The 10,820-nt window shown below is 46.6% G+C and overlaps 1 long non-coding RNA gene across 2 annotated transcripts in view; it reads right to left on the minus strand.

Annotated features, from left to right (window-relative positions):
- Positions 1 to 10,551, minus strand: part of LOC146862571 (uncharacterized) — a 166,403-nt gene extending 155,852 nt beyond the window's left edge. The window contains exons 1-3 of one of the 2 annotated variants that reach the window (XR_014978486.1): positions 10,465 to 10,493; positions 9,915 to 10,033; positions 7,472 to 7,606 (exon numbers count right to left, since the gene is read on the minus strand). This is a non-coding gene — a long non-coding RNA (uncharacterized LOC146862571). Of the gene's footprint in view, positions 1 to 7,471; positions 7,607 to 9,914; positions 10,034 to 10,464 lie in introns of both variants that reach the window. The other variant, XR_014978485.1, reaches the window with a different exon arrangement.
- Positions 10,552 to 10,820: the final 269 nt, after the last annotated feature.

Consider the following 10,820-nt stretch of genomic DNA (forward strand, 5'->3'; position numbering starts at 1 on the left):
GACATCGGCTCGTTCATCGATTTGGTGGTAAAACTGAACTTCAGGCTACAGGAACGAAAGACCGATCGACACAGAGGCGGGGATTCCCGAGTGCTACCACAGAGGGAAAAGATCACCAATGAGGCGGTAAATAACCTCGATGCACCAGAGCCGATGCAGATCGGAGGAATTCGGGGAGCCCTGACCAAGGAGGAACGAGAGACGAGACGGCGACAGAATCTATGTCTGTATTGTGGCAAATGCGGACACTTCGTGAAGGAATGCCCTATGAAACCCTCAAAACCGAGGCCGAAGAGACCCTTTGCGCTTCCTATATCCAGGGGTGACTGGTCGGGAAACGAAGAAACCCAGTAAACGGTGGGGTCCGGCTACTGGGTTCATCGTCCATTAGGCTATCAACCCCAGGTAACGGAGTCAGTTGCCATCATTTCGGAGTGGAAGTCACCCTAAAGGCACCATCTGGCCAGGCATGGCAGGTGATAGCCCTTATCGATTCCGGCGCCACAGGCAATTTTATCGATAATCATTATATGGCCAGCCTAGGAATGGCTGGGGTACCAAAGAAGACACCGGAGGCTGTGAAAGCGGTGGACGGGACGGATCTTACTTCTGGGCTCATCCGTTTCCAAACAGAGCTTCTCGAGATGTCGTTCCCGAATACGCACACAGAATCCATTACCTTTGATGCAATTGACGCACCACAATTTCGCCTGATCCTGGGTCTTCCATGGTTAGCGGCCCATAATCCACGTATTGACTGGGTGACCAGAGTGGTGCACTTGGATTCCGATGTTTGTAGGTCGCTCTGTTACTCCCGACCGTGCACCCCCCACTCATCGAGTATACGGGCTCACGTGTTGCCCCTTACCAACACGGTCTTAACCGTACAAGGAACAATACCTGAGGCGTACCTGGACCTAGCCGCGGTGTTCGACAAAAAGGGGGCAAACACGTTACCTCCGCATCGCAGTTTCGATTGCAGAATCGATCTGATTCCCGGCTCGAAGCTGCCCTGTAGTCGCATCTACTCGCTAACTGAGAAAGAAAACGAACACCTACGGATGTATCTAGACGAGTACCTATGCAATGGGTTCATCCGCCACTCCAGATCGCCGGTGTCGTCTCCTCTCTTTTTTGTGGCAAAGAAGGAAGGAGATTTGAGAACGTGCATCGACTTCAGAGCGATGAACGCCATCACGGTGAAAAATAGGTACCCGTTACCTCTGATCACGAACCTGCTGGATCAGGTGAAAAACGCCGTCATTTACACCAAGCTGGACCTCCGAGGGGCCTACCATCTCGTCAGAGTCCGAAAGGGAGATGAGTAGAAAACTGCGTTTCGGACCAAGTACGGATTGTACGAATACCAGGTCATGCCTTTCGGACTCTGCAACGCCCCAGCCGCCTTCCAGTTTTTTATCGACGAGGTGCTGAGGGATTTCATCGACCGGTTCTGTGTCGTCTATATCGACGACATATTGATCTTCTCCACAACCCAGGAGGAACACATCCTTCATGTACGCTCCGTTCTCCAACAACTGTTACACCATGGGTTGTATGTCAAGATAGAAAAGAGCGTCTTCCATACCACCGCCGTGGAGTTCCTGGGACATGTCATCACCCCGGAGGGGGTTACCATGGACACCAAGAAGACGGCAGCGATTCGACAATGGCCATCCCCTACGTCGGTGAAGCAGGTACAACGGTTCCTGGGGTTTGCGAACTACTATCGTCGCTTTATCGAGGGGTTCTCCAGGATTGTTACCCCCATCACTCGTCTTCTACGAAAAGGGGTCCGGTTTGACTGGGACCACGACGCTGAACGAGCCTTCCGAACCCTGAAGACTCGGTTCTCTACGGCCCCCATTTTGCTACATCCAAACCCCGAACGGCCCTTTGTCGTGGAGGCCGACGCCTCTCAAAACGCCATGGGTGGGGTGCTGTCCCAGAGAGATACCAACACGGGTTTGTTGCACCCAGTGGCCTTCTACTCAAGGAAACTACAGCCGGCAGAGCGGAACTACACGGTTTCCGACCGTGAATTACTAGCCATAAAAACCGCCTTTGAGGAATGGCGCCACCACCTAAAGGACGCTAGACATCCCATTACCATTTTCACTGACCATAGGAACCTCCAGTTCCTTCGTTCAGCAAGGGCCCTGACAGCTCGACAACTGCGGTGGACCTTGTTCTTTAACGAATACGAGTTCCACATCACATACGACCTGGCAAAAACAACGCCAAGGCTGATGCCCTGTCACGGCTCTCGGACTCCGATGATACCTTACCTGCTGAGGTTCCTACACCGATCATCCCGAACCGTTGTTTTCTGGGGCTCGTACTATCACCAGGCTTCTTGTCCCAGCTGCGTGACGACCTGCAACAGAAGTCCGCCTCGTCATGGATGGGGGTACATGAAGGTCTCACCTCCAAGGATGGGTACATTTACCAGGGTGACCGGTACTTCCTGCCTCTGCCGGACCTCCAACAACGGGCCCTGTACATGTGCCATGACCACCCTCTAGCCATTCACCCGGGCCGTCGGAAAACGAAGGACTTGCTGTCACGGCATTTCTGGTGGCCTACTCTAGACACTGATGTCCACACCTACATAGCGCGGTGTGCCGTCTGCGCCCAAGGAAAGGGTACTTCTCAACCCTCGGTGGGATTGTTGCATCCGATCCCTGTACCTCCGTACCCCTGGCATACCATATCAATGGACTTCGTGGTGGAACTACCCAGGACAAAGACAGGATTCACCACCATCCTTACGATCGTGGATCATCTCTCCAAGATGGCCCATTTTGTCCCGTTGGAGAAACTGCCCTCGGCGGCTGCACTGGCTGGTATCGTCCTGCGCAATGTGATACGCTTACATGGCATACCGTCGGTGGTGATCACGGACAGGGGGTCTCAGTTCGTGTCCAAGTTTTGGAATGAGGTGTGTCGCATTCTGCGCATGGAGGTACGCCTCTCCACAGCTTACCACCCGCAAACCGATGGCCAGGCCGAGAGGACCAACCAGACCATGGAGCAGTACCTCCGATGTTTGCTCCTGTCTGTGGAGGACGATTGGTCGGACGTCCTTTGGCTGGTGGAATTCGCCTATAATAACAGCAGACATTCCGCAACCGGCATGTCCCCGTTCTTTTGTCTCCATGGACGGCATCCCCGAACGGCCCCGTGGGAGGATCCTTTCACCAGTCCTCTGCCCACTATCCAGACGTATCATGGGTTCCTTCGCGATCTTTGGCAGCAAGCCAGGTTCGAGCTGGCCAAAGCCAAGGAGTCCTACAAACTCTTCGCGGACAGGCACAGACGAGCCGAACCCCAGTTCGCGGTGGGCGACAGGGTATGGGTGTCCATACAACATGTCAACACTCATGGTTCCAAGAAACTGTTGCCCAGGTTTGTGGGGCCCTATGCCATTGCTAAGGTGATCAACCGTGTTTCCATGAAATTGGCACTGCCTCCTCACATGAAATGCCATCCTGTTTTTCACGTTTCCCTCCTGCGAGCCACTCACCCTGATTGTGTTGCCTCCGCTCCTCCTCCTCCGGTTCTTCGGGGTGACCACGTCGAATACGAGGTCCGGGCCATTCTTGACTCCCGGAGGACCCGGGGTCGACTCTTCTACCTGGTGGACTGGAAGGGTTACGGTCCGGAGGAAAGGTCGTGGGAGCCGCTTTCTCATGTCCGCCACGCCTCCCGGCTGGTTCGGGCCTTTCACTTGGGTCATCCTGGCTGTCCTCGGCCTGCCACCGCGGTGTGACCCGCCGGCTGCCAGGTGGGGGTCCTGTTTAGTGGTGGGTGCTGTCATGATTCTGCGAGCTGCCCGCTCCTCAAGGAAGGAGGTTAGCGGTCTAGCACCTGTGGGACAACACGGAAGGTCGAAATACTCACTTCCGGTTGCTCACGCATGAAAGCCGGGAACTCCGGCGAAGACCTGCTTTGAATTCTCGTCATCGCCACAGACGGAGAGACGCCACTCCGGAGAAGACACCATCCGCCGAAGAAGGGACGCTGCTGCGGAACCCCTACGGCACAGGTACTGTTCTTTGACTACAGGCGATTCTTGGCAAGAAAGACGGCGGGTTCTGCCGTCACAACCCTACACACTTTGCTTGCCACTACACCACGGAAGGTGTGCGGGGAAGATACCCGCGTTTATTATTTGCGCAGGAGCGCTGGTTTTGTTTACTTTATTTTGGCACTTACTCTGACCCCACAGGATTGAGCACGTTTATTATTTGCGCAGGAGCGCTGGTTTTGGTTTCCTTGATTTTGGTTCGTGCTATGTTCCAACAAGCTGGAGTACGCTATTAGTTGCGCAGGAGCGCTGGTTTCGCTCTTCTGGTTTCTTGGTCCTTGGAGCTGCCCTCAATCCAGCGGCCACTCCCAACCAGAACAGGAAACGGAGGCCGGGCTCCCTACACCCCGTACCAGGTAAAACAGGGTTGCTTAGACGGGGCACGACACGAAGGAGGCAGAAGAAGAAACGGGGCAGGAAGTTAACCGTGTTCCCTTCTCTCCTTCACAGCGTGGGGTCCAGTGCCTTCTAGACTTGCGCCTTTCTGGCTTCTACCCCAGGTACCCCCTTATCCTAGACGGTGCCCGAACCTCGACTAGGGCAAGGCGGGGAACGGGGTGGTAGTTCATTTTCGTCCCTGCAGGAACAACCCACCAAGCAGAAGGTAAGCCTTGGGGGGGAGACTCTGACACTGGGGAGGTGTTTGCGGTTGTGTTTCTTTTCTTGATCTCTTAAAGGCACATCGCAACGTAGGATTTTGGCTCTAAGCTCATAGAACATGGTGTGGTTCTGCAGTCAGCAAACTATCACGGACTCATCAGATTGAGTAGCTAATAAGAGTCTTTCCTCTTTCTCCTTTCTTTTTCTGATTATTGCTTCTCTCCACTTCAGCAGGTTTCATCTCTAGCATTACCACATAAGAAAAACTGAGATTTGCTAGCCAGTAGTCTGTTTCTTTACTTAATCTAGTAAAGACACATTGTACTATGGCATTTTGGCTCATAGCCCATAGAACGTTCTGTGGTCATCTGCTCTTTAATCTGTCATGGTTTCATCACATTGAATAGCTAATAAGGATCATTTTTCTCTCTGTTCTTTATTTTTCTGATTGTTACTTTTCTTGGCTTAAGTTGGTTTAATCTATGGTATTCCCACATAGGAAAAAGGGGTTTTGGCAAGCAAGTGTTTTCAGAGTGTTTCTAGGAGAGCTTCTGGAATAAAGGGCTATCCATTCCTTAACTGCGGTCTTGGGCAGATGAGGTAGTACCCCACCCACTAGGAGGAACTCCCTTCCCTGAACTTCCAACATGATCCTGAAAAGAGAATATGTCTCGGAATAATCATGAATACACATGATTGGAATCCTCTGTCCTTTGGGGTCTATAGGATACGTTTGCGGCTGACCACATTCTGAAGACACCCATTACCTACTATGCATTCTGTCTTTACTCCACCTACATTCACACCATATACATAGGGATGTCTTCTTTCAGATGTTTGCCCTTAATGAATGCCAAATACTCCAACAAAGATTGGTTCAGGTTTGACCCATTGGGGACAATTCTGAGCCATGTGTCCTAATGGGCACACTCATGGCATTGAGGACTACTTTTTGAAAGGATCATTGGGTTTGAGCTGTGTGTTACAGAATTGTTGTCTGCGGGTCTCTTTGTCATATCTCATCCTTTTAAGGATGGCTTTCTTTACCTCCATGTATTCCATAGTCCCCTCAGGGTTTTCAGCATGATATGCTCTATGCACACATATGAGGAGTGCTATATAATCAACCTAATGTGCTTCCAACTAAGCTGCATTCTTTGTCAATTTTTTTCAGGATCACCTCCCTCAATTTTCTACTACAAAATAGAGGATGGCACATTGGGATGTTTTTTCAATTACATCAGCCAGCTATACCAGTGCATCTTGGTGTTTCTCACTGGTGGCTAATAAGTGTGTCCCTATAATTGCAGAAGTTACTGGAAATTTTGCCTACCTTTTTGCACTTTCTGGAGTTGGAATATAAGTGCATGATTGAATTGGTGTTGTCCTTCTGTCAGTTTTTGATGTAGGTTATCCATGGTGTTGAAAGGCTGTCTATCATTCCACTTCTGGAACCAACTGTGAGTTTTTCCTTGAGCAAAGAGATTTGGACAACAGATACTTTTTTTTCCTTTTTTTTTATGACTCTTTTTATTGATGAAGGTTATCATCATTATACATATTAACATTGTTTACCAGGGATGTATTGTTATATACAATTGCAGCGTATTAGTTTCTCTAGCTATACATATGGTAAGCAGCCTATTTGTTACAGTTTACAATTAACTCCGGTCCATCCAGGGAGGGAAGGGGTGAAAGAAGTGACGGGCACATATATATCCTCTGTATGTGTTCCACTTTTCCCAAATTTGCATCAATTTTTCCGGGCATCCTCTAGAAACATGCACCGTTTTTTCTCTGAACATACACCAGTCCATGTCCTTTTTACATGCACTTACAGTTGGAACCTCTTGCGCCCCCCAAAGCCTGGCTATGTTTCGTTTATCAACCATCTGTCCCAAAGTGACCCATTGTCTCTCTTTGCTGTTTAAGTCTGATGGCTCCCAAATATTCAACTGACATCTTTTGGCTTCTAGGGTCAAGCTCAGTCCCAAGGTTTCTTCCATACAATGTAATACCTTTTCCCAATATTTGTTAATGTGGGTGCATTCCCAAAGTATGTGTAGGAATGGGCCTTCTTGTCTGCATTGTCGTCTACAGTGAGTGTACACCCCGTACCCCATCTTCACCAATGTTGGTCCCGATAAATATATTCTGTGTAGTATTTTAAATTGCACTAATTTTAATCTGGACAAAACTGCGACTTCTTTGGGTGAAGCCAATACATCTAACCAGTCTTCTTCGATTTCCGTCAAATCGTTTCCCCATTTCCTACGAAGTTGCGTGAGCGGGTCAGGGGTATTATTAACTAAATTACGGTATGTCAGTGATATCCTTTTTTTGGGCATATATATATCAAGGAGTTGATCCTCCAATGGCGATGCCTCGGGGGGTGGGTTTCCCCCACAGGGATATTTACTTGGAGGGCATGCTGCCCCTGCAGATACCTAAATTGTTCTGTATTTGCCAGTTTATATTCTTGCTGTAGTTGTGAAAAAGCCATCACCTCCCCTCTCTTCCAAAGGTACCCTCTCGAGACAAACCTATGATGTCCCATTCATCAAATCCCTTCGTCTTCCTCAGGGTACCCAATTGTTCTGAATTCCATAGAGGGGTGGCTAGTGTGATTTTCTTGGCCCATCCCAAGCTCTTGTGAACAGTATGCCACATTTGGACTGAGTGTGCTGTGGGCTCAGTTAGGCGCATCTTCGTGGGGACAACAGCTACTTTGAAAACTTTTATCACATAGTATTTTGTCTTTATTAAACTTCCCATATTTACCAGACGTATGTTAGTGTCGAACTTCTCTGTATCTCATTCCGTAGTGTCTTCATTCTCAGTTTCTTCCACAGTACGAAGGTGCAAGGTAAAATCCGGCTGAGGTGGGACTGTCGTTATCCGCTGGTTAACCGCACCCTGTAGGAAATAAATTCTAGTCAGCAGCACATTCTCCCTGTCCATCATTGCCTTCTTCTTTCATCCCTATACCACCCTATGACGGCCTCTAGCCCCATCTTCCCATTTGACTCAAAGAAATAAGGTCCATTCAGCAGTACATCCTCCCAGTCCATTGCCTTCTCGCTTACTGAGAGGATGTGTCTGCTTATATAGAGGACTTTTCCCAGACTGCCTTTTCTAGACTGCTCCCCTTCTGTCCCAGAGTGCTATTTACTTACTTAGAGAAAGGTATGCTATTGGTGGTACTGTTTTTCAGACTCCACTGCCCCTCTCTTTCTAATTGTAGCCCATGCCCCTCCATAGCATCTCACTTGTTGGTGAGGTAAGAGATGTGAAGGTGTCTCATGGTGGGTCCTCATAGGCTGGGTTTATAGTGGCTGTGTATTAGATTTCAAGGGCCAAAGAGACATCCAATGGGATCTGCAAAGTCTTTTGCTCCTTCCTTCACTACTATCCATTCACAAGGTAATTTCTTCTCCTGCCTGGTAGTACATCCCAATGTACAAGTGGCATGTCAACAGTATTGTTTATTCGGTCGACTCTTTAGCCTTCCTAAACATGCCTTCAATCCACCAAACAGTCTTAGCGTCCACGTTTGATAGTGATGTATACATAGGACATGACATATATTTTGGCTCTACGTCCCGTGATCTACTCAACCCGTCACAGATTGCACGTGTGACTTATAAAAAAGCTCAGTGTGTTTGACAGTGTACAGGTAGCAAGAATTTCCATCAGACAGGCACTGCTTAAAGTAGAAGGCTGCAGAGTAAACCATGCCCAGTCCAGAATGTTACATGGAAGAATGGTTATGCTGAGCTGTTGTTCATACCTTGTGAATATAGAAATAGAATTATATGCCCAAACTCGTCCAGGAACCATTTTAAAATAGTCATCTGAGATTCCGATTATAACTCTGATTTGTCGATTTTTTAACTACTTTGTCATTAGTGTAAACTATGGATCTCCCTAAGTAATTTAAGACCCCAGAGGAGGGAGAAAAAATATACAAAATGAAAATAGAAACCTCTAAACCGGCCTATGTACTTAATTAATTGATCTATTCAGATTCTGCATTACCTGAATAATATGACATTTCTCATATCACATTATAGCATTGTTTGCATAGAACCACTATCAAACCGTTGAAATTTTAATACAAAAAATCATTTTTATTTCTTTTTTTCTGTATGCGTTTTACAATTTACACATAATTTCAAATAGACATAAACATTTGTTGTGGTTTTGATGCAAAGCTATTACATATTTAATATAAAAGGAAACATCCTAGACATCCTAGACAATAAATAACCATTTATTAGCCATTCATACATACATTCATACAAAAAAGATACCAAAAAAAAGGGAAAATATTTTTTAGAAGGGGTTTGAAAAGGTAAAAAAGGGAGGAAGAATAGGACCCTTAGAATGGTCAGATTTTTTCAGATTAACAATGCAAAAATTGTCAGTCTTCAGTATCACTGTATTGGAAACGAAGTCGCGGTCAACGCGCGTTTCAGTGGGGGACCACCTTCTTCAAGACCAACTGCATAGATTTAAAAAATGGAATATGTACAATAGGTGTCTGGGTGTCTGCAAAAAAGACAAAGGGAAATGACATTGGCAAATAGAAGGGAATGCTATATTATTTCAAAAGGAGATTATTTCCTGGATTCTTTACTATGTAAATCCTTGAGTGCTCATCATGCATCATAGCTATGTGCCAGCAAACCAATTAGGTTGTTCCAAGAGAAGTAGAGTGTAAAGTAAAGTCCGACTATTGTGAAGTCCATTGATGTTATAGGGATAGAGAGAAGAGATGCCATAGAGAAACCAAAAGAGTATAGTGCCAAATCCAAGCATGCTGTACCTAGGTGATAGTATAGAGGGCATCTACCTTATAGGACACAGAGCGATGTGCTTATAGCACGCTATGGAAATCGTCTGTCTAGTGCTGTGCAGCAGCATAAATTTCTAGGGAAAAAGGTTAATTGGTTATTCAAGCTAATACTAGTGGAGTTTACATGGCTAAATTCAATGTGCGAGGCCAAAAAATACCTCTAACAGCTAAGCTTTGGATGGTACATTACAATCCAAGGTTCGTGATTTTATCTCCCAGTATTTTTCTGAGCTAACGACTGCAATGATGCTGCGTGAGGAAAGAGAATTTTTTTTTTTTATTATTATATGAGACTGAACCATGTCATTTTTTGTAGGATTCAATATAAGAAAATGAGGCCAAGTATAACACCATGAAGTTGTGTACCTTTTCAAAACATGAGATACTTCATAGAAGTGGAGCCAGGAGTTAGTCCGAGTCTCTCTGTATTTCTGAAGAGATTTCTATTTATTTGTTATTGGTAAGAGTATTGCATCTCGACATAACTGCGGAGAAAGAGAAGGTATATGTCATGATGGTACACCTATCCCTAAGTTGGAACGGCTGTTGCACAGATATGTTGCAAGTTACAAAATCGACAAAAATTATTAAGGGTTTTCAATAACGTGCTATCCCGTATTAGAAATACAGGCGATTCATAATTATTGTGTGATTGCTTGATGTAGTGGGACATATAAGGTCCCACATGTGGCTTGTAGCAAAGAGCTACGTTCCTGTGTGTCGAGAAGCGGCATGTTGTGGCCACAGATTTCATAAGAGCTACTATAGAGATAGGAAACCATTTATTAAGGTGTTTTCAATACAAGGAACCAAGGGATTATACATTTCAGAGTGACTGTGAAAACAGGGGGAAGCCTGATCGATAAAGCTTAGCTAAGTCACCAAATGTTACCCCTACAAATTAGTGAGTTCATACCTGTTCGCGTGAAGTCTCCGCCGGAAAACATCAACAGCGGGCAGCCGACAGGAAGGGAAGTGGAGCTGACGTATTTTAACTTGTGCGTTCTATCGCGAGATTACGGGTCAGTGCGTTGTAATTGTGGTGAATCTCCGTATATTTGGGCGCCATCTTGCAAAAGGATTTTACCATTCTAAAGCCAATATTGAGTAGGATGCAAGTATGTGTCACAAACATTCTGGGTGGTTTAAAGTGTAGGTATAGTATTAGTCTCATGGTATGAGAAGATGAGAGTCCGGTGAAAGCCGGACTTGTCGTAACTACGGGCGAAATATGGCGCCATATTTGAATGGTGTGCAAATATCTGATTTTTG

Source organism: Triturus cristatus, chromosome 2_2 (genome assembly GCF_964204655.1).
Source record: "Triturus cristatus chromosome 2_2, aTriCri1.1, whole genome shotgun sequence".
Lineage (NCBI taxonomy): Eukaryota > Metazoa > Chordata > Amphibia > Caudata > Salamandridae > Triturus > Triturus cristatus.